Here is a 22,028-nt window from a genome sequence, read left to right on the forward strand (position 1 = left end):
AAGTAGAATCATATAACAGGGTTTTGTGTGTATCTGCCTTCTTTCACTCAACACTAATTTACCAGATTCAACCATATCACTTTCTGAGTTGTAAAGTCATTTTCCCCACTTTGTGTTCTATAGTGCAGAATAATATGAATACACAGCAATTTATTTACCCATTCTACAACTGAAGGGCATTTGGGTTGTTTCCAATATTTGGCAACTTTAGACAGTGCTGCAATGAACAATCCAGTGCATACTTTTGGTGATGTATGTACATGTTTCCGATGGGTATGCATATCTAGGAATAGAATTGTGGAATCATAAAGTATGCCTATGTTCAGCTTTACCGGATAACACTAAACAGTTTTGCAAAGTGGTTTTGCCCATTTAGTTTCCCACGAACACAGTATGAAAGTTCAGCTGGCTACAGAGCTGTTCAGTCTTAGTATTTCCTTGGTTTATCATTTTACCTCTTTCACTAGATATGCAACAGTCTCACACTGTGATTTTTATTTGCGTTCCGCAGGTGTGCACTCTAAGAGATGCTTGTAGAGACACCTACTCTAATTCAGTGGTCCTTTCCCAAGAAGCAACCTACAAAGAAAGTATAAGGTATTTTAGATCAAGGTTCCATAACAGTGGAACTAAAGACATTTTGGCTTGAATCATCCTTTACTGCAAAAGATTGCCTGTGTACTCTGAGATGTTCAGCAGCACAATCTACAGTTGTGACAACCCAAAGCATTGTTGAATGTCTGTGGTTGTAGGGGAAGAGGAAGGTGGTAGTCTTCCCTGGTTGAAAACCATTGCTCTAGATCTGTTTGGCACATTCTTAGAGACATGTCAATCTTTGCAAGGTCTTAGAGGTTACACCATGATGGGAAATGTCTCAAGAGAACCAGCGCAGCAACAGAGCAGGGCACAGAACAGGAGAGCAGGGGGGACAAAGGAGGAGAGTCCATCAAGATCTTTGTGTTTGCCCCATGACCAAGGGGGCAAAAGTTCATTTGCAATACTTTAAGAATGTGTGGTTGCCTTGCCACCACTATTCCAACTGAAAATCTCTGAAATTCTTCTGCATGCTATGAGACCACATTGAATGGAAACAGTCATTCTGAAAGCTTCTAGCCAGCCAGGACCTGCAGATCAGTAAAAAAAAAAAAAAAAAAAAAAAAAGTGGGAAACTAAGCAGTTGAGTTGGATTCCTTTTATTTTGTAAATTTACAATATAAAAGGAAAGGCAAGTTGCCAGAATATGTTTTTCTTATTCATCTTGCTTAAAGCAAATATACTTTGAAGCCAAGATTTTTTTTCTTTTATCAGCAAGGATATTTGTGTGTATAATAAGAGGGGCAAATAAGTACAGAAGTCTGAGGTAAACCAGGAAGGGTGTGCAAGTCTGACTGAACATTAATAACATTGTCTACCAATGCTCATAAGTATACTGAGATCTCCAGAGCCAGAGACACAGATTTGGATCCTGGTTCTGCCACAAAATGCTGGGTCATTTGATTTTAATTTCCTTGTGCCTCAGTTTCCCCACCTATAAAAACAGAGTTTATAAGACTATAAAAGCCTATCTCCCAAGGCTCCTTAAGGATTAATGAATTAATTGTTACAGGGCACACAAAAAATAATGTGTGACAATAGCAATAATTAATAAAAGTTGGCTACAGCAGGTTTTTCAACAATCATGTCGAGTAGGTATTATTACTTTACCTTACAAAAAAGAAACTGGATACAGAAAGGTAAAATATGGGGTGCCTGGGTGACTCAGCCAGTTAAGCTTCTGACTCCTGATTTTGGCTAAGGTCATGATCTCACAGTTCGTGAGTTCGAGCCCCACGTGCAGAGCCAACTTGAGATTCTCTCTCTCCCTCTTGAAGCCCCTCCCCTGCTCATTCTCATTCTCATTCTCATGCTCATTCATTCTCTCAAAAATAAATAAAACTTTAAAAAATTCTTAAAAAATAAAAAAGGTGAAATATATTGCCCAGTGTCACACATTTAGTTTCAGAAGGGTTATGTCTCAAGCCCAGGCTTATCCCTCAGGGTCTCCACCAGTCAAGATGCCTCAGTTCTGATGTAAGGGGCCTGTGGCCCTCTCTGCCACGTACCACTTTCCTAGGAGTCTGGCAGGAAATCTCTCCAGTAAGAAACTCCCATGCTATTTCTCAATTACAAATCCCAAATACCTCATTCTTGTCTTCAATTTCAATTTTTTTAACTTTAAATTTTTCAATGACGTAAGATAAAAATTTTATTAATTTTAGCAACTGCTTGAATTTTGTAAGCCATGCATATAAGCCATGTCATAAAATCAACTACTAAAACAAGAAAATCAGGTAAGTTTAATGGAAATGAGGAGACTGACCAAATTAAACAAATTAAGCCTTTCCTTCTTCCATACTCTCTTAGGATTTGTTGTGGTGGTGGTTACTGCCTTGAGTCAATTAAGCCATGCAGAAACATCATTTCTGCAGGTAGATTTGTGTGTGTGTGTCATTTTAGCTAAGTGACATGGTGTAGGTGGAGTTGATCTCAGGGTTTGAAAGTAACTGAGGAAAAGAAGGTAGCAATGGCATTAATAATAAATATGGTTTTATTCCACGCGAATTTTGCAAGACAAATGGAATCTTTGGACCTGATGGTTTTTGAAAACCATTTGCCAGACATAATTATACTCCCATGGAAAGTATTTGACTTGGGCCAATCTTTTGGTGCAGAAGATCAAAGGAGAAAATCAGTGGGCCTTTGGGCTGAATAAAGGCTGACAATAAGGCCTTATAAGTTAATTAAAGTCAGATTTATACCCCTAAAGCCCCAGATCATTCTGCAGACTTCCTAGGGCAATTCAAGCTTTGTTACCCACAGACTTGGACACACCAATCGTCTTTTGCTTAACACTAAATCTTAGCCGTTTGAAAAACAAAATTAAATATGTGGAGGCTTTTGTGCTAGGTCTCTTTGGAAAACCATGACAACTCTCCCCAAGACAGAGATCCCATCAAGGTCAGCAAGAGCTTTGGGTAACCCCAGGACTGTCTGAGCTTGGGTTCTTAATCCGGATCTCTAGCTTTTCAGAACCTCAATATTTATCTCCATATAGGCTTTATCCATTTGTTTTATAAGAAAGAGGTCAACAATCGGTCACAGACTGCATAGGACAGAAGCTGAGCACTTCCTCAAGGCCACTGCAATCCTGCAAGCCCACGACCTGGAGTAGGTGCCCAAGTCTTAGGTCAGCACTCTGTGTGCATGAACATCTGTCTTTTGAGCCTAGGTCACTGTTCACATTTCCTGTTACCCATAAGCTGACCCAATGGCCCTGAAGCTTCTCTATATAAGCTACTTTGGAAAAGCTGTGTTAGCTTTTCAGAGCACCCATCACTGAAGCAATTATTTATCTCATGGATTAGTGTAGTGCCTCCAGATCCTGGCTATGCATTAGGATCACCTGCAGAACTAAAAATCCTTATCCCCATGCTGGCCCACAACCACTGAAATCTCTGAGGGTGAGACCTAAGAAACATATTTTGGGCTTTTATTATTATTGTTGCTTATAATTTCTCCTGGGAAGTTCTAGTTTGTAATCAAGACTATGAACCCCTGGTTTTGTGCACAATCTAAAGACACTAAAGAGTCTCAACCAGAACAACTTTCACCTGGAGATCACACTGTTTGCAGTATTATTATTTAAAAATATATGGGCTGCCTGGGTGGTTCAGTGGGTTGAGCGTCCAACTCTGGGTTTCAGCTGGATCATGATCTCACGGTTCTTGAGTTTAAGCCCCACTGCAGAGCCTGCTTGGGATTCTTCCTCTCTTTCTCTCTCTCTGCCCCTCCCCAACTTGTGCTATTTCTCTCTCAAAATAAATAAATAAACTTAAAAAATTTAAAAATATATATACCATAAGAAGGCCTGCAAGCAACCCTCACCAGGTAAACATTTTCTCCTCAGTAACATGACTTGATTTTCTGTAAATGCTTCCATATAAACTGCTTTTATAGAAACTTTTACTGCTCAGGGAAACACCCTTTGTAACATTATCAAAAATATATTATTTGCAAGAGTTTTCCCTTGGGGAAGAGTGTGATGATAAGAAATCAAAAGTTTCTTCAATCCTTCAAATTGTTCAAATTCTTCAAAAAGTTCTTCAATTAATGACATTCTGGTATAAATCTTTCTCTTTCTCAGGGATAATTTGATATGGGAATAAAAATGAAAATGCCACTATAAAATAGAATTTCCTAGATGGAAACATATGGGGGCAAATAATTTTTTCTGTCAATTAACCATTACATTAAGTTGTATGTTTAAAAAGACAAACATATGCAGATAGAGATATCTAATCATTCAATTTTTCTAATTGATTGGACTGTCCATGTACTTCTACTTTAGTGTATCACAGGTAGTTCCCCAGGTAAAACTTGCTTGCAAATGTTTAACATTTGTTTAAAAATCCAGTCAGCATTCTCTGATTGCCCCAAAAGCTGTATTTGGAAAAGACTGACTAGGATTAAAATTGGCAGACCTACCCCAGTCTTAGGGACTGTTTCTTTGAAAACATCAGTAATGGTGGTAACAATTACTGAATAGGATTATAGCATTACTTAAGTACTTGCCATCTGCCACTTAAGATTCTAAGTGTTCAGGAACCTGGGTGGCTCAGCCGGTTGAGCATCTGTTGGACTCTTGGTTTCGTCTCAGGTCATGATCTGACGGTTCATGGACTCGAGCCCTGCGTTGGGCTCCTAGCAGCGCACAGAGCCTGCTTGGGATTCTCTCTCTTTCTCTCTGCCCCTCCCCCACTCGTTTTTTTTCTTTCTTTCTCTCTCTCTCTCAAAATGGATAAATAAACTTAAAAAATATTTTTTAAAGACAAATCTTTTTCATATGTTTTTTAAAGTTTTATTTATTTATTTTCAGAGAGACAGGGACAGCATGAGCAAGGGAGGAGCAGAGAGAGAGAGAGAGAGAGAGAGAAAGATTCTAAATGTTCCCATTAATTTGCTTAAACCTCATAACAGTCGTATGAAAGAGGTTTACTTGTGAGGCACACTATTACTACTACCAAATTCCAAAGGTGGAAACCAAGAGTAAATGACCTACAAAAAGGTACAAAGCTAGTAAGAAACAGAACTGGGTTAAAACTAGAACTGTTGGACCCTCGAATCCACAGGCTTAACCACTAGCATTAGCTATGGGAAGATTTTTCTTTTTTGCACGGGTGAAAGCCCAGTGGCCTCTGCGGGCTGGTTTCTGCCTTGGGGCTCACACTTTCCTGCCTGGGACTGCTGATAAATTTTCTATGGTTACATCCTGGATGTGATGGGACCTACACTCAAACTACTTTCCAGTTTCTTCTGTCTGGTCTGATATGAATTCTACCTTGTGTGAACAATAGCTATCTTGACATTCTCAAATACACCCAGAATTTCTACGCCTTTTATTATTTCTTCATACTCTTTCCTTTGAAAGGAATGCTCCTCTTTCTTTCATCAATAAAATGAATACCTGTCTCTAGATTCAGCTCAAAAGCTGCTGCTTCTATGAAGAGTAACCTGAGTTTCCTTTCTTAAATTGAAATATGTTTGACATATTATGTAAGTTTTAGTTGTATATGTGTTTATTTGATACAATTATGTACTGTAATAGGATTGCCATTATAGTAATTGTTAGAAAGATCATGTCACATAATTATCATTTTTTTGTGGTTGGAATAATTAAGATCTAGTCTCCTAGCAAGTTTGATGATCACAATACAATACTGTTGTCCACATTAGTGTACTGTACGTTATATATCTACAACTTATTTACTACTTACTTACTATTTACTGCTTACTACTTAGGTACTACTTGTACCCTGTATAGGGTACAAGTTTGTACCCTTGAGTAATAACTCTCCTATTCCCCCACATTCTAGTCCCTGGTAACCACCACTTTATTCTGTTTTTATGAGCTTGGCTTTTTTGAGATTCCATACATAAGTGCGATCAAACAGTATTTGTCTTTCTCTGACTTAATCTCATTTAGCACAATGTCCTCAAGGTCCATCCATGTTGTTGCAAATGCCAGGATTTCCTTCTTTCTCAGGGCTGAATCATATTCCTATCTATCTATCTATTTATCTATTCATCCACCTACCTATCTACCTAACCTACCTCAGCTTTCTGTGGGAACTATTTTCCTCCTCTTTGATTTTATTGCATAGTTTCTTCTTTCTACCCTGAATATTGTTAATCATGCATTTGTCTGTCTCTCTCAATGCTTTATAAGTTCCTGGAAAGTCAGTATGTGTACTACTTACATTTTCATACCCCCCACAAGACCTAGCAGTGGCTTTTACATGTTTTATTTTATAAAAAAATATTTTTAAGGGGGGTGGGGCAGAGAGAGAGGGAGAGAAAGAATCTTCAGCAGTCTCCATGCCTAGCATGGATCCCAACACGGGGCTCAATCTCACGACTGTCATCATGACTTGAGCCAAAATCAAGAGTCGGGCACTTAACCAACTGACCTGCCAGGCACCCCATAAAAGATACTTTTTTCAGTTGAAGCGTAAGTTACATTCAGAGAAGTGCACCAATTGTAAGTATGCAGTGATGAATTTTCACAAAATGAATGCATCAACTCATGTTGAACAAGATTATTACCAGTCATCCAGAAGCCTCCATTATAACCCTATCCCTACAAAAGATAACTTTCCTAACTTCTACCTATTTATATTTTGCCTGTTTTTGAACTTTGCATGCATGGAAACATATAGTCTGTACTTTTTGCGACTGATTTCTTTCATTCAACATTATATTTGTGAGATCCACCCTTTTATGGGTAGCAGTATTTTGTCAACACCGTATGAATATATCACCAGGTATTAATCCTTCATCATTTAGATTGGGGCCATTATGAATGCTGGTGCTATCAACATTCTTGTGTATATGTTTGCTATATATTTGTAAGGATTTCTACTAGGTATATATCTAGGAATGAAATTGGGTCCTATGGTATACACAAGTTCAACTGTAGTAGATAATGACCAACAGTTTCCCAAAGTTATTGTACTAGTTTAACTCCCAACAGTAGAAAAAATAAAGTTGCTCAACATCTTTGTAAAATCTCATTCTTAATTTATTCCATTCTTAATTTAAGCCATTCTTGTGGCTGTAGAGTGGTGTCACATTGTGGTTTTAATTTGCATTTCCTGATGAACAATGAACCTGAACATCTTTTCATGTGTTCATTGACTATTCGGGTACCAGCTTTTTAAAGCAATTATTCAAGCTCCTTGCTTATATTTGTATTTGTGTTGACTTTCTTTTATCTATTGACTTTTAGAAATCCATACATTAGGCAACGAAACACTCTCTAAGTTTTCTATGTTGTGAATATTTTCTCCCAATCTGTGGTTTACTATTGTCTTTTTATGAAAAGAATATTGTCTTTTTATAAACAGAAGTTCCTAATTTGAATACCATTAATATCTATCAATCTTTTCATTTGTGGTGAATAATGTCTTTTTGTTTCCTAGAAAAGTAGTCTTTCTTAACCACAGTTATAGTTTTCTTCTACCAGTAATTAAAGCAGGGTACAATATGATTTTCTCTCTTCCATAGACATTGTCCATTGACCACACATTACTTACTGATCTACACTGCTACCTTTGTCAAAAATCAAATGTGTACAGATGGATGCATCTATTTCTCCCTCTCTGTTCTACTCAATTAGCTTATTTCCCTTCTATCAATTCCATACTCTTTTAAATCCTGTAATTTTAAATTATGTTTTGATGCTCTGTAGTGTATCATCTCCAACGTTGTACTTTTTCAAGATTTTTAGGACCTTTCCTGAGCTTCTCTACTTCCACATAAGTTTTAGAATCATTCTGTCAGTTCCCACAATCAAAATGTACTGGATTTTTTTTAATGTTTTATTTATTTTTGAAATAGAGAAAGAGAGAGACAATGTGTATGTGTAGGTGGAGGAGGGGCAGAGAGAGAAGGGGACAGAGGATCCAAAGCAGGCTCTGCACTGACAGCAGAAAGCCTGATGTGGAGCTTGAACTCACGAACTGTGAGATCATGACCTGAGCCAAAGTCGGATACTCAACCGACTGAGTCACCCAGGTGCCCATAAATGTACTGGAACTTTTAATGGGACTGTACTGAATCTACAAATCACTCTGAGAAAATCTGACATCTTTTTATTATAATTTTCATATCATTAATGTGTTTAAATATTCTTTAATTTTTTCCAATATTGGATACTGTTTTCTGTAATATTTCCTCATTTTCACTACATTTATTCCTAAGTATCAAATGTGTTTTTTGATGCTAATATAAATGCCACTTTTAAAAATTAAAATGTTTAATTTGATGTTGCTGTTGTATGCAAACACAATTTTTTTGTACTGATGTTATATCCAACAACCTTCCTAAATTCAATTATTGACTGTAGATATTTAATTTCCATATTAGTAACTATACCATCTTTCAGTTTTGACAACTGTGAAGTTTACTAAAGATTCAAGTTATAGCCTAGATAGGCTTTGCTGAGAATTTGTAATCACTCTGTGTGTGTGTGTGTGTGTGTGTGTGTGTGTGTGTGTGTGTATGTGGTCTGGGTGAGAGATGTGGGGACTATTTTGTAGTATATTAACCCTAGATGATGACTCCTCAATAAAAATTTAAATTATTCCCTAAAGTAATAGAAACAATATTCATTTTTTGTTTTACTAATATATATTCTCTATATATCTAACTTATGCATACAGTTCAGAAGTATATATATGTATAGTTAAGGGACATTCAAATTCATTAAAATTTGTTGGTATCTGTTTCCTTTTATACAAAATACCATAGGTTTTAAAACAGGTACAGGGATGTGTTAGAGTGAGCAGATGATTTGCTGAATGTACATATTTATGTAAAGTTTAAATATTTTAATCATTCTAAGGTACTTCATCTTCTTAAAAGTATATTGTGTGTCTAGTAATCTATTAATGGAAATGGTAAAACTCTAGACAATAATTTGGATATCAAGGTGTTTGCTGTGGATTATTAATAATAAAAACCATTATGAAACATTTAAGTAACACCAGGTATAAATAAATTGTGGACCATCTTTACCTTAAAATATTGAACAATTTTTTAATAAGTGGGTTAATTATTCAATGTTAAGTGAAATATTACATGAAAACTCTAAAGTACCAAAACTATACAGTGTGATCTCAATAGGAGGAAAGAGGGGAAAAAAATAAAGACTAGCTATTTTCAGGTATTGAGATTAGAAGTGATTTTTGTTTTCTTTTTTATTTTTATATTTTAATTTAATTTTAATTAGCTTAATTTTAATTTACTGTAATTAGTCAAAATAATTCATCAAAATTATAAAGACAAAATAGTGGATACTATTCACTTTACAACATACTTGAAACCTCAGTCACATAAATGTTCTATAATAATTCTTTCAGGGTAGATCAGTGGTCCTAAGGGCTATGCTTGCATAACATGATGACCTTATAGATTTTAAATTCTTTTCAAGATGCCAAATTTCACTTTTGTTCAGTAGACAATGTAGTGAATAAGTAAAGAATTACTTTACAGGTCTCACTAGTAGCCTCCCACTGTCTTAATGTCAGCCCTAAGGGTATATTGATTGACAAGGTAAGTTAAAATTAGCTTAAGAGCTTAGGCCAGGGGTGCCTGGATGGCTCAGTCAGTTAAGGATCTGACTCTTGAGTTTCGATCAGGTCATGATCTCACAATTCCTGAGATTGAGCCTTGCATCAAGCTCCATGCATTGTGAGTCAGGCTCCATGCTGACAGCGTGGAGTCTGTTTAGGATTCTCTGCCTTTCTCTCTCTATCCCTCTCTCTCTGCCCCTTTCCTCCATTCATGTTCTCTCTCTCTCTCTCTCTTTCAAAATAAATAAACTTAAAAAAAGTCATGTGAAAAAAAAGAACTTAGGCCAAAGCATGCTCTTAAAAAAATACCAGATGTTGAGGCTGAATGGCCAAGATTATGTGTCGATATTGATCAAATTTACCAGCTAGTTGTTTAACTTCTGCTCTGGTCTGCCTTTGAATATACATTTAGCTTTGGGTAGTCAAAGGAATCAATGTTGCAACATATTTCACTCTCTCTGCCTCATTTTTAAAGACATCATGACAAAATAACTAGCTCAAGAGTGAAAAACATAAACCAAGGAATGAAATAATTGTTTGACATTATGAAACTTATTAATACATCCCATTATCCAAAGAGAAGATATAAAGGTATTTGATCACATTTAATACCTATTCCAGCCGAAAACTCTTAAAAGCAAAAATGTAGAAATACTACTTAATATGATAAAGAATTTCTATCACAAGGCAATAAAGAGCATCAAGTCAACAGGACAGGTAAATTCAAAGAGCCAACCAGTATCATTTCACTTTATTTTGGAAGTACTGGGCAATGAAATGATGACATGAATGGAAACCATTCATACTGCAAAAAAAAAAAAAAAAAAAAAAAAATTATCATTATTTTCAGATGATGTGTTGATTTTACTTGAAATTCCAAAAGGATCTACTGAAAATATATTAGAATTAATTAGTAACTTAGAAGGATACCTTATATAAATCTTGATCAATAACCATTAAGTAGAATGTATAAAATATTTCATTCATAACAGTGCTGAAAAAAAATCACCTTAAAATATCTAGGAATAATGTTAACAATAAATATTGTGCTATAATTTTATGTAAATATATTTCTGAAACTAAAGTATATTTATCATGTAATGAGACATAATCAAGCTTCTCAATAACTGCCATATTAAAAAATAATATGACAGGCACCTGGTGGTTCAGTCGGTTAAGTGTCTGACTTTGGCTCAGGTCATGATCTCACGGTTTGTGAGTTCAAGCCCCAAGTCCGGCTCTGTGCTGACAGCTCAGAGCTTGGAACCTGCTTTGGATTCTGAGTCTCCCCCTCTTGCTGCCCCTCCCCTGCTTTCTCTCTCTCTTTCTATATATATGTATATATATGTACAAACTAAATAAACATTAAAAAAATAAATTAAAAAAATAAAAAATAGTATGATAATTAATGGTTTTAAGTTATTTTAAATAAAAATTTTAATGAAATTCAGAAGAAAATCTAGAGAGCATAAAAAAACTAAAGCCAAAAAAGAAAAAAAGGTAGTAATAGAATACAATTGTTTTTAATGTAAGGAGGATTCAAAATAGATTCCTCCAGATTTAAAATATATTGCTTCAGTAATTAAAACAGCATAAAATTAATATTGAAATCTAATCAGAAAGTTATGATAACTGAACCAATCAACAAGAAACAAAATGTATATGCATGCATGTATATGCATGCGCGCGCGTGTGTGTGTGTGGGTGTGTGTGTGTGTGTGTGTGTGTGTATACACAAGGTAAATGTGGAATCAAAATAACTAAACAAAACAAAAATCATAGAAGAAGAGAAGAAAAGCAGAATGAAAAGTTCTGGAGAACTGGTTTCGTTATTTGGGGGAAATACCAATTTAGTACCTGCTCTGTGTTATGTATCAAAATAAATTCAGAGGATTAAAAATAAAATATTAGAAAATAATGTAAAACACTGGAAAAAAATTAAAGCCAAAACTAATCAAATGTATGATGGTAAAATGTCTTGCTAAATCAAACACAATGGAAGAAACAAGAAAGGAAAATATTTAACTTCTCAAATTTGTCCATATATAAGCATAAGTAATGATTACATATTTTAAAAAATTGCAGTAAATGTTCAACAAATGCTACTCATGAATAATATCTTTATTATACATAGAAACAACAGAAATCAATGAGAAAGTCAATAAAATCCCAATTGGTAAGTAAGAAAAGCAGAGGAAAACCACCCATAAAGGGGAATACAAGTTCCTTACAAAATTAGCATGGAGTATTTAAAATGAGAATATCCACTTCAGAACCACTTAAGAATGTGGTTAAATTAAAATTGACTTTCCCTTCATTCTTCACGAACTTACTGAATGACTATCTTCTGTCAAATATTTTTCTAGCAGCTAAAAATATAGTGTTTAATATGGCAAAGTCCCCATCTTCCTCAAATTTATAGTCTAGTGGAAGAAACAGACAAATAGTAAAAATAAACAATGTAATTTACCTAATAGTGAGTACTATGGAGAAAATCAAACAAAGGAAAGGGTTAGAGAGTCAATGGGTTGCCAATGGGGCAGTTTTTCATGGGGTCCTTTAAGAAATGTGCCTCTAATTTGATGACTTTCTGGCATCTAGTCAGAGGGAAGAGTAAGGACAATATGATGATGGAAATAAAGGTGGAGGCTGGAAGAATCACAAAGTTCAGTGTGCTTGGGGAGAGTCCGTAGGTAAAAGTGATAGAAAGGGGAACATCATCGGGGCGCCTGGGTGGCTCAGTCGGTCAGGTGTCTGCCTTTAGCTCAGGTCATGATCCCACAGTCCATGAGTTTGAGCTCCACGTCAAGCTCCATGTCAGGCTCTGTGCTGACAGCTCAGAGCCTGGAGCTTGCTTCAGATTCTGTCTCCCTCTCTCTGCCTCTCCCCTCGCCTCTCAAAATAAACAAACATAAAAAAACAAAAAACAAAAAAACAAAAAAAACCAAAGGGGAACATCATGCAGGGCCAGCTCAGGGAATCTCATCTTGTTCTGATGGCAGATATTGTCCAAATGGTAAACTTTTTTTAAGGAGACAGAATTGGCAATGCTATTAAAAAAACATAAAATATGTATTTAACTCAGTAATCCTACTTCTGGAAATCTGTTCCTTGAAACTTATTCTCCCTCATGTCCTATATGATTACTTAAAACATTTCCAGGCTTCAAAAATTCCTTATCCCACCCCTTTACCACTATCATACTCCTTCATCCTAGAGGATAAACTAACCCACTTTTGTTTCAGAAAAAAATGATCTGTTAGGTAGGAACTCCTTTAGGTCTCAATTTGGAGCCAATGACTCATCTTTATACCCATCCTGGCCTCACATCTCCCTTCCTCTCTGGGGAAGGTACCCTCCTGCTGTCCCCTGCTTCTGTATCCAGCAGACTCTGACCCTTGACCCCGCCTTCCTCCTCTGGAATCCCCAGTAACTGTTTTCCCTCAATTATTTTTCCTTGTATTTCCTTCTATTTCTCCTTCTCTACAAACTTCTTCCTCTGCACCAGTGCAACTCACTTCAAAAATTACCCATTGTTGAAGAAACAAAACAAAAAACTTTCCCTATCTTTCTTAGCCAACTTTTCTCAAAAACGTCCACTTTTACTGATGCCACTTCCTCACTTTCATTTATTCTCATAGTTTCTGCCATCTTGCTTTTGCTCCCATGCTTGCAGTGGAAACTGCTCTGGAAAATACCACCAACTTTCTCTTTGTTACTACATCCCTTTTATATCCAACCTTTTGCTGTGGGTATGCTTCAGGGGTGGCCTTCTTCAGAGGGTGCACATAAAGCCACCAAGGAAGTATGAAATCTGGGTCCTAAATGTTTTATTATCCTCTCTGTAATGAGCCCTTAAATTACTTTATTTTGCACTACTCTTGGTGGAGGTATTATAAGCCACTGTTAAAATATCATTTGTATTACCTTAGCTTGGATTAATTCCACGTATAAATCCTTGGGGAAAAACAAAACAAAGCACAGAACAGTCCAAGTAATGGGTCAACAAGCAAACAATCTCATCTGTGATTTACAAAAGAAGGCTTCTGACTGTGGGCAGCATGGGGAGGTGCTGACTCCAGAGCAGGAAGGTTGAAAACCTCTAGAACATAACTTAGCACTGGTCACTGAGATGAAGGAAACGTGTACACACCAAATGAGAGGAGGGAGCACATAAAAAGATAGGGGAGGGCTGAAGACATACTTTTGTTTTTCTATAATCTAATGATCTACTAAAAGCTGGAATATGTATGTGCCTGATGGTCTCCTGGAAAGAGACCTGTTTTTGTTCTTGTCCAAGTAAGGACTCTATCCTTGTGCGTAGGGAATTGTAAATAGGCTGTTTTATCAAATGGAAGGCCAAAAAAGAAGGAGGAGGAGGAGGAGGAGGAGGAAGAGGAGGAGGAGGAGGAGGAGGAGGAGGAGGAGGAGGAGGAGGAGAAGCATTAACTCAGGCAAGAGATGCCATCTTCTATTCATTTCAAATGCATCCAGTTTCCTAACACTTACAGCCAGCCAAACTGCAGGATAAAGTACATACAGTAAAATTATACAGACTTGCAAAAATTCTGATTTGAATTCAGGGTATTAATAGCAGAAGGAATGTTCTTCTGGGAGTAATCTAAGTGTTATATTTACCTTTGGTTTGAGAATATTTGCAATGAGGAATTTCAAATGCAAATATTTTAAAAGCATAGCATGTTGGTAGAGAGACACTGTGGGCACTTCTGTTTTCCTTAAATTAAAAAAAAGAGGTTTTTCTTGACTTTTTATTGGAATCCTAATGAGACCATAATTACGACAGCAAAAGGGGAGACTGCAGCTGTTAAAAGCTCGGTGTTACTGTACATATAGTCCCTGCACTAAATTGAAAAAAATAATTCTAAAACCATTCAAGAGAAGGGGAAAAAAGATGATTTAGCAAAACAAATCTTAAATACTTATATCCTTAGTATGCATGGATTTTTTCTAATGCAGATTTTTTGAAATTTGGCTGTCCTGCTTCCTCTTAACTATTCTTTTCATTTTAATTGGACCATAGTATAATACACTTTAAAAAGAAGACCCACCTTTGTTTTTGTCCCTTCCACACATACCCAACTTCCCACACCTGTTAAATGTTATGATATGAAACTAAACATCTCCAAAGGCTAAAGGCTCAACTATTTTTGTTCGGCTACAACCCTGTTTGGAAGTTCTGAATGCCTGTGTATGGGACAGAGAATTTCTTTGAACACAAGACTTGTGATTACAAGGACTTTCACCTTCTGGTTCAAGGCAGCTATTTGTATTTTTGCTACACCTGACCACAGGAAGCATTTTTTCTCTTGAACCAATGACCATGATCAATTGGGTAAAATTTAATTTTTAATTAAACAGTTCCAAAATGGCACCCTCATTCTTCTGGTCATGTCCTAGACCTGGACTCAGACAAATAAACATTTTTTTTATAGAACAAAGAGGATGATCAGAGTAGATCCTAAGCAAAAGTGTGCTCAGATTGACTTGTCATTAATGGTACTTGTTAACTTGATAGACATTTTCAACCAGAAGTTCCAGTAGCAAAAATCTAATCCAAATCCTATTTTTCCCTTCTTTGGTTGGGAAAATGAAGCCCTGTGCATTTGCAAAGCAGTGGAAGAAATACAGACTGGCAAAGAGGCAGGAGTCTTCCAAGTACTCTATATAATGGAGCACAGCTGACCTTGTTTTGTTCCCCAGCCATCACCCAGAACTTCCTAAAGAGCACCTCAAGGGCATCTCCCCAAGTTCTATTCCAATCAGAGCCTTCAGGAAATGGTAATGTCAAGAGCACTGATGCCCTCCTCACATCTTATTGTGCACTAAAAGGGGAGGATGCTGTTATCGAGTCTAATAAAATACATTTATGCTTCAAACTCTGATCAACGTGAGTCTCCACCACAACCAACAAAACAGCAACCTTTCAGATTGCTATTTTAGAAACCTAAATTTATTTCTCAGCTCTGTGATAACTGGACTGTCCTTATATCCAGAGTTTACAAAATCTTCTAAAACGCTGTGCTCTTACTTTGGTGACTTAATCAGCTTATATTACAGATGAATAATGCATGTCTGACCTAGCCATTATCAGAGAGCTGTTATCTGGTCACAAATAACACAACAGAAGTGTTTTCAAAATGAGCTGAGGTTACATTACACAGAGTTCTTATATTTCACGCAGAAGGATAAAAGCTGCTTTTCATATAATCACTAATTGTAGATAGTTGTATTTATTTCCGGATTTTTAAAATAAGTCAGTCACTAAATTTGATCAATGTAGCATATCCATTTGTAATCCATGTTATTTCCCCCTTTTTGATTCTGATATACCCCACCACCTCTGCTGCACCCTCACAACAGCTCCTAACCCTGGCATCCATTTCTTGCCCACTTTTACATCTCACAAAAAGAATACCAATTATGGGGCGTGTGGGTGGCTCAGTCAGTTAGCCATCTGAGTCTTGATTTCGGCTCAGGTCAGGATCTCACGAGTTCATGAGTTCAAGCCCTGCGTCAGGCTCTGCGTTGGCAATGCAGAGCCTGCTTGGGATTCTCTCTCTCTCTCTCTCTCTCTCTCTCTCCCTTCTCTCTCTGTCTCTCTCCCTCTCTCTCTAAATAAATCAACTTAAAAAAAAAAAAAAAAAAGAACACCAGTTGCAAAGACAAAAGGTATCTCTACTGTTTTCTTAAAGATTTATTAGTGATCAGACCTTCCTGAAAGGAAGACTATAACTATTGCCCTGACAGGACCAGGACCATGAAGAATATGGATATGGGAGGTGATGTCTACTCTGCCTGCCAGATAGGCTTACACTGTTTTCATTGCCTTGTCCTGTTTCTTACTCTGTCCTATTTGTTTATGGAAAGAAGCAGTTGTATGCCACACTTGTGAAATCAGGAGCCAATGAAACAAAAGGTTATACCATCCAATTTTTGAGGGGAGTGGCACAAGAGCATGCCTTCCTTTTGGCCCCATGGTATTGTGTATACAAAGAACTCAAAAAATATCCAGAGAGGGGCGCCTGGGTGGCTCAGTCGGTTAAGTGTCCGACTTCAGCTCAGGTCACGATCTCACTGGCCGGGAGTTCAAGCCCCGCATCGGGCTCTGGGCTGATGGCTCAGAGCCTGTGGCCTGCTTCCGAATCTGTGTCTCCCTCTCTCTCTGCCCCTCTCCTGTTCATGCTCTGTCTCTCTCTGTCTCAAAAATAAAATAAACGTTAAAAAAAAAATTAAAAAAAAAATATCCAGAGAACCCAAAAGATGCAGTAGTAAGATTGACAATGTCTTCTATGGTAACCTTTCTACTGGCTCACTCTTTTTATCCTATAAAATTTTCCTTTTTTTAATAGCAGGATTTTTTTCTGATTTCAAAGTAAGATATATTTATTCTGAAAAAGTATTTTAAAAGGAATAAAACCTAAAATTAGAATAACTCCAACATCTGGAGGTAACTATGTGTTTTCATACTTTGTGTGTGTATGTGTGCACTTTAAACGATAATTGTGATCATGCTTACCACACTCATGTTATACTGAAATTTCTTAAGTTGTAGGTCATCACCAAACAAGAGGACTTTTAATTGGATTCTTAAAGACATGAACATCTGTGTCAACATTTATTTAGTCATTTCCCACATTTTTGGACATAAGTTGCTTCCCACACCAGCACCTCTGCTATCACTGTCAGAGGCAAAGTCTTTTACACCCACTTGTCTCTGCATACACTGAGTTCCTACAGCCTCAGATTATCTGCATCCACTGAAGAAAAACACCAGGCAGAGATAAAAAGGTTTGGGGGTTATAATTCATCAAGCTTGCTCCTTAATGCTTTACTTAGAGAGTCTATCATTGCCTCATCTTTGGATCCTTCTTCTCTCTCTAGAACCAGTCCACATCTCCCTTTCTCAGCACACCTCCTTTTTTCAGTTTCTTGACTTCCTGGATCTATCTCAGCATGGATCAAATTCTGGCTTCACATATCCACAAGTCCAAGTCCTTCTGGTCAACCTACCATTCTACTACGGCCCATGCCCCAGCATCACACCTGCTACAATCAGAGCTTTGTTTTACCACTAATTATTTTCCACTCATCTCCCATGATCTGCTCTTCTTACTCCACTCAAGTTGCAAAAATAAATACCATAGACTAGGGGGCTTAAACACTTGTAATATATTTTCTCACAGTGCTAGAGGCTGGGAAGTCTGAGATCAAAGCGGCAGCAGAGTCTGTGTCTGGTGATGCCTCTCTCCTTGGGCTGCGATCACGGCCTTCTCACTGTCCTCACATGGCCTTACCTTGGAGCAGGCATGAGAAAAGAGATTTGTCTTCTTATAAGGCCACTCATCCTAACAAACTGAGAACCACCCTTTTGACCCCATTTAACCTTAATTTGCTGCTAAAAGCCTTTTCCCCAATTCATTCACATTGTAGGGTTAGGGCTTCAACATAAGAATTTAGAGGGGAAACAATTCAGTCCATAGCATCATCCCCTTCAAATAACATGCAGATTTCATCAATACCTTGACTATTCCAAATTCTTTCCTAGAGAAAATGCTCAGACTCCCCAAATGATGGCAACATCACTCCAAAAGCAGGTCAGGCTTGCAGACCTAGTGTAATCCAGCTGCAATGAATTCAGGTTTAACTCCAACAAAAAATATTCTCATAAACATTCAGATGATCCTTCAGTTGACTGTCCCCCAGTTTGTTTCTCTGCCTTAAATATGGCACACCTCAGACACTGCTTCTGATTACAAACCTGTCTGGCTCCCAAGTCGCAAAACAGCAGCAAATATCAACTAATCAATGTTTTATGGTTGTAATTAAACTGTGCACTCACAAATAAAATGTAACACTTAAAATCAGGTCCCAATTTCTCAAAGCTGCATTAATATTTATAAAATGATTATTGCAGACGGGCACATTCTTTTACTGCTTATTAAGGCACATAGTACTCACGCAGGACCAGTAAATTCTTAATTATCATAGAAGTCGAAGGCCATGGTTTCTCAGTTCCTTCGCCTTGTCCCGACAACTTCCCACCTTCTGAGGCCTCTTTTATGGGTAAGCTTCTGGTCTTTTTCACTTCCCTGCCTTTCTACTCCCAAGAGATGCTACCTTAAGAGAGATCTTCTGAGAGAAAGCTAATGGAACTGAGATTTCCCGTATGACTCCATGGAGTAAATGGAGCAAAATGGTCCATCCTCAGCTAAACAGCTGCTTCCAGCTTTTCCAGGAATTTCGCAGCCTGAATGATGACAATTTCTCTCCCCTAAATCCCACCCATAGTTGTTTCCACCAGACCACCACCATAGTCTATTATTAGCCAATATAAGATCTATAATATCTCAATGGCATTTTTGTAGAGGTAAAAATCACATACTTATATAATAGAGGTGGGAATTGATTTCCATGGCGATAGCTTGAGCTCTGAAGCAATACAATATTTTAGAAATATTCATTAGTCCAAAAGGAAACTTTAAATGGTAAAAATGAACTAACCCCACCAGCTGGCAGCATAACAGAGCAGAGAGGGGATAACACATTTGGCCACGTCATAGCCATCTGAGCTTTGAGACTACACAATCTCAGCCCCTTGTGGAGACTCAGGTTCCTTTTATACTTGGCAGAATGTTATTTCCTGATGTACAGAAAGCAAGAAAATGGTTTTGGGGAAGTACTTATAGGGCCCCAACAGTATCAAATAGCTTTTTACAAAACATTTTGATGAGCTAACTTGAAATTCATCAGAAATTTACAGATTATATTTATTTCATGCAAATATTCTTTTCATAGAATTATAGACTAGGAAGGGAACTTGGGGATTATTAAATCTGAATCTCTCATTTTACAGATGAAAGTAGTAAGGTGACATGAAATTAGGTGTCTGTGGTTGATCAATTTTATGCTCAGAAAAAAAGTTAGTTGACTAGAAAAGTGTTACCGACTCTGTGTAGAATAGATTCAGCTATTACTTACCTGTATGAGAATTTAATAGAAACTGTTGATACTAGCAATTATGGAGGTGGAAGAAGGAGCAGCCCTGATGTCTTATTAATTCAGAGCATAGAAATATACATCGACTCCATAATATTTCCACAGCCTGCTATGGGGGCTTGAATTCCCACCATTAGAATCATCTCATGGAGTTTTAGATTTTTATCACTATGGAAACTTTCAGTTGTATGCAAATTTTATTTGTGTACAATGAAAGCTATAATACATTAGCTCACTATATTAGCATAAATTACATTATCGACATATGTAAGAATTAGATAGGACAAGCAGATACACTTACTGGTAAGAAACACAGGGAAATTGAAGAGGTCTGGTGTCTATTCCTCCTGCCTAAGAAAACAAGATGGTGCAAAGGATGGAATGTGCTGAAGAATTTAGACATTTGAGGATTAGGTGGGAGAAATAGGAGGAAGGGATTTATAAAAAGTCAGATATGCCAAAGAAAAACTTTGCTCTCTTGGTCATTCAGATAGGATTCACAGGCACCTGTTTAATTAATGGGAAATATTAAATTCATTTTAAGCAAGCAAACATGAAAGGAAATCAGTGGTGGATTAAGTAGCAGTCTGTTTAAGGAAAAGAACATGGAATCTGGGGTCAGATAGACGTGGCTTGAAAGCATATCTTTCATCTACCAGCTACATGATCTTGAGCAAACCACTTACATTTGAGCAACAGTCTCTTCATATGTAAAGCAAGAATAATAGTACTTTTTAAGAGTTGTTAAAAGAATTGTGTCTGGCATATAGTAGACATTCAAGAGCTAGGAGCTACAAGAAAGAAGGGGAAATTCTACATTGCTGGAAACTTAAAATTGTAAATGAAGCACCCCCAATTGCCAAATTCCAGCCAGTCTATCCAGTAAGATTCTTACAGGATAAGGTTTCCACCCTTCACACCTGCCCCTCCATTTCTGTACCAGTCTTCCCACATTTTTGTCACAGAAACAAACAAAATGCATGAGGAGGATCACTTTGTAAGACAACAGTTTTCAGAATCAGAAGCCTGGGTTGGGGAGGATTTGGGGGACAGGATTTAGGAGATCTTTCACTTCACTCCCTATCTTCTACCCACAATGCTTTGTATCACTCACAACAGCAAAGGGCTTCCTGTAGAGTAGAGAGCTCAGGAAGCTTACTCCAGAACTCGCTGATTCCTCCTTACAAAGTTCCAAGGTTTGCTGATACATCCATGTTCACCTTGATAGTTAGCACATCATTGTTACTACAGCACCATGGCTCTACCCATCACTCCACCACCTGTATCTGTCATCTGTAAAAAAAATATACTCAGCTAAGCTTTGCCACTGAGGACTTAACATTCAAACGTAGGAACAGGAATTCCAGGAGACCAACATGCTACAGTACCTAGCTTTCAGACAGGAATTATTTGGAAACTATATGTCCATTTTAAAAGCTGGTAAGCACCCAGAAATTTTCTGGAGGAATGTGTACAATTTTGATGTTGTCATTTGGTAGATGATGTCAGCAGGAATGTGGCTGAGGGCACAGCCTCACTAGCTCTAGCAATAAAAAAAAAAAAAATCAATAATAAAATTAAAATTAAAATTAAAATTAAAAAGAAAAATTCTTTACCTGTTCATTTTCTAGCACTGTAATGTTATAGTCCTGAAAAATGGCGATTTGGTCATGATGAAGCATATGATATTTACATTTACTCAACAAAGGAAAAATCCATAAAATCCATTTGCCAAACACACCCTAAAAGGAGTCTCTATGCAGCTGAACACTCTTATTAGGTAGTGTGGTTGAGGTGAGATTTTAGTGTTTGCAAATATCAAGAGTGAAGATTTTTAGATTATCATCTTTAGATCCCCCAGGCCCTCAAATCTATCATATGCTATGAAAATAGCTCATGGGCATCCTAAGTAGTTAACAGTAACTATAAAAGGGCTAACTCATCTATCACTAGGCTTCCATCCAACACATTAGAGAAGTGACTTGTTTAATGAACCCCATTCAGTTGGTTTTGGCATCCCCAGTAGTTCCTTCCAATCCCACCACAATGTCCACAGACCCCACTCCCTCTAGAAATCTCACCAGAAGCCAAGTTGTACCAGCTTGTTCTTCTGAGCTTTTACCAGCCATACAGCTGCTCTCTCAGATCCAGCTTCCATCACTCAACTGGTCTCTGTGATTTTTGTTCTCATTTGGGATATAGCTATGTCTGTATCCATCTCTCTGTATACAAAAATTTTCTTTGTTCTTTTTTTTTTTAACAAAATAACTTTTCAATAGTAAAGGTAAATATTTATTGTAAAACTTTAAGATGATAAAGATATTATAAAGATAAATTAAC

The 22,028-nt window shown here is 37.1% G+C and overlaps 1 long non-coding RNA gene across 1 annotated transcript in view; it reads right to left on the minus strand.

Moving 5' to 3' along the window:
* Positions 1 to 514: 514 nt before the first annotated feature.
* The window catches only part of LOC125926714 (uncharacterized), a 210,962-nt gene continuing 189,448 nt past the window's right edge, over positions 515 to 22,028 (minus strand). The window contains exons 4-5 of the long non-coding RNA XR_007459139.1: positions 17,874 to 17,986; positions 515 to 1,124 (exon numbers count right to left, since the gene is read on the minus strand). This is a non-coding gene — a long non-coding RNA (uncharacterized LOC125926714). The remainder of the gene's footprint in view (positions 1,125 to 17,873; positions 17,987 to 22,028) is intronic.

The sequence above is a fragment of the Panthera uncia genome, chromosome E1 (assembly GCF_023721935.1).
Source record: "Panthera uncia isolate 11264 chromosome E1, Puncia_PCG_1.0, whole genome shotgun sequence".
In the NCBI taxonomy this organism is placed as follows: Eukaryota; Metazoa; Chordata; class Mammalia; order Carnivora; family Felidae; genus Panthera; species Panthera uncia.